Source organism: Oratosquilla oratoria, chromosome 16 (genome assembly GCF_046742065.1).
Source record: "Oratosquilla oratoria isolate Oo_2021 chromosome 16, ASM4674206v1, whole genome shotgun sequence".
Classification (NCBI taxonomy): Eukaryota; Metazoa; Arthropoda; class Malacostraca; order Stomatopoda; family Squillidae; genus Oratosquilla; species Oratosquilla oratoria.
The window spans coordinates 68,116,578-68,119,077 of record NC_134792.1 but is presented as its reverse complement, the minus strand read 5'-3'; positions in this window follow the sequence as shown (position 1 = coordinate 68,119,077).

Below are 2,500 nucleotides of genomic sequence, written 5' to 3'. Positions count from 1 at the left end.
GGAAGGAGAGGGAGAGCGAGAGCGGGAGAGAGACAGACAGAAAAGTAGACGGAGAAAGCGACAGAGAGAGAAGGAGAGATAGAGAGAGTTGTTGAGGCGATAAGGAAGAGATGAGAGGAGTGTAGCAGATTTTTTTTTTTTTTTTTTTTTTTTTTTTTGTCTTCTTCTTTTACGGGTGGTCTTCCAGATTAGTCTCCAGTCTTGATAGAAGACTAATCCTTTCTCGGAGATAAAGGTGAAGAGGTACAGGACAGAGGATTCCTTCCCTCTACCTCCCCCTAACCTCCCCCCTAACCTCCCCCCTACTTCCCCCTTCCCTCTCCCCCTCCCAAGGGTTTAGAATTCCAAAGGGATTAAGAATGATTCTAAGAGTGAGAGGAGGTTCCCAGAAGGCCAACAGTGTTTCCAAAACGGGGGGGGGGGATTAGGTCCCCCTTCGTAGGGCACGCAAACTCCTAAAGGGTTAGAAGGCTTCCGAAGGGGAGTCAAAAAACTCCCAAAGAGTCAGGGGGACTCCCCGAAGGGTCACAGAAAACACCAAAAGGAAATGGAACATACACTGAGGACACCCCACACACACACACACACAAAAAAAAAAAAGAAAAAAAAAAAAAAAAAAAAAAAAAGAGGGAAGGGGGGGAATCTGCACGAGCTTCCACCATCTCTGGCCTGAATGAAATCGTCTGTCGTTAGCCAGAATCAAATTTCCTGGAACGGTGTCGCGCAGGCGAAGAAGGAATGGAACAGAAAGATTCTGGAAACTCCCTTGGACAGGGTGAAGGATAGGGATGGGATTTGGTGATGAAGGGAAAAATATTTGCAGGAAAGTCCTTGTGACAGGTGGACGAGGGAAGATTAGTGGGAAAGAGGGGAGGAAAGATTCCCCCCTCTCCCCCCCCCCTCAGAGGTAGGGGGACGGAAAAATTCCCCCCTCCCCACCAGAAGTAGGGGGACGGAAAGATTCCCCCTCTCCCCCCCAGAAGTAGGGGGAAGGAAAGATTCCTCCCTCTCCCCCCCAAGAGGTAGGGGAGAGGAAAATTCCCCCTTCCCCCTTCTTCCCCCAAGAGATGGGGGGGGATATAGAGTAAGGGAGGAGGTAGGGGGAGGAAGAGAAAATAGAGAAGAGAAGGAGAAGGAAAAGGAGGAGGAGTGGCGGCTTGAAAAACGTGTACTGCACTCAGACACTGTTCACACTAGCTGCCTGAACCGCGCGGAAACCGCAGCGGAAACGCATTTTCAAGGAAAAATGCGCGGTTGTGTGTAAACGCATCCATTGACTTACATTGTAATTAAACCGCTTGTATGAACAGGGCCTTACCGTGGGTGTCTGTTGTACGTTACCCGCGGCCCTAAGATGTCCGGCAACGATCGTTTGGTCAGAAATGTTCAGTATTATCTTGAGTTTGCACATCAGAGGCTTTGTAAGATAATTGAGGGAGATTTGTACTCCAGGTTAGGGTAATGCGTGTGATAATTTAGGGAGATTTCCGCGATAATTTAGGGGAATTTGTAAGGTAATTTAGGGAAATAGGGGCGAGGGTAGGGGGACTTTGTAAGAGTATGTTCCAACGAATAGAGGGATTTCCAGAGATCAGAGGATCGGGGGAAGGGAGAAAGAGAAAGAGAGGAGGGAGAGATGAAGGAAGAAAAAGAGGCGGAAAGAGGCGAACAGAGAGAGAGAAAGAGAGAAGGGAAGAGGTGGGAGGGAGAAAGAAGGAAAAAGAGGAGGGAGAAAGAGAGGAGGAAAAAGAGGAGGGAGAAAGAGAGGAGGGAAGAGGTGGGAGGGAGAAAGAGGAACAGAGGAGGGAAGAGACGGGAAGGAGAAAGAAAAAAAGAGGAGGGAAGATACAGGAGGAAGAAAGAGAAAAAGAGGAAGGAAGAGGCGGGAGGGAGAAAGAGAAAGAGAGGAAGGAAGATACAGGAGGGAGAAAGAGAAAGAGAGGAAGGAAGAGGCGGGAGGGAGAAAGAGAGCAAAAAGAGGAAGGAAGAGGCGGGAGGGAGAAAGAGAGCAAAAAGAGGAAGGAAGAGGCGGGAGGGAGAAAGAGAGCAAAAAAGAGGAAAAGGATATATACGAAGTATCCATGAGGGGGCAAAACGCATATGGAGTGAATCTCGTGACAAGCACACATTGGAAAGGGACGCAGTGAAGTCAAATAAAGAGAGAAATGGAGGAAGGGGGAAGAGAGAGAGAAAGAGAGAGGAGAGAGAAAGAGAGTAAAGGGAAGGGGAGCTAGACTGTTAGTGAAACTGGAAGTCTTCTCTGATCCAGAGCTTGTAAACAAAGAAATATGGAATAGTTGAAGACAGATTAAAGGAAAATATTTGGTGTTGAATAAAAGGTAATGTAAAGGATTAAGATAATGTGTGAATGATTTTATGTTTGTGACAATCAGTACATTGGTTCACATGCATTATTGTGTGTGTGTGTGTGTGTGTGTGTGTGTGTGTGTGTGTGTGTGTGTGTGTGTGTGTGTGTGTGTGTGTGTGTGTGTGTGTGTGT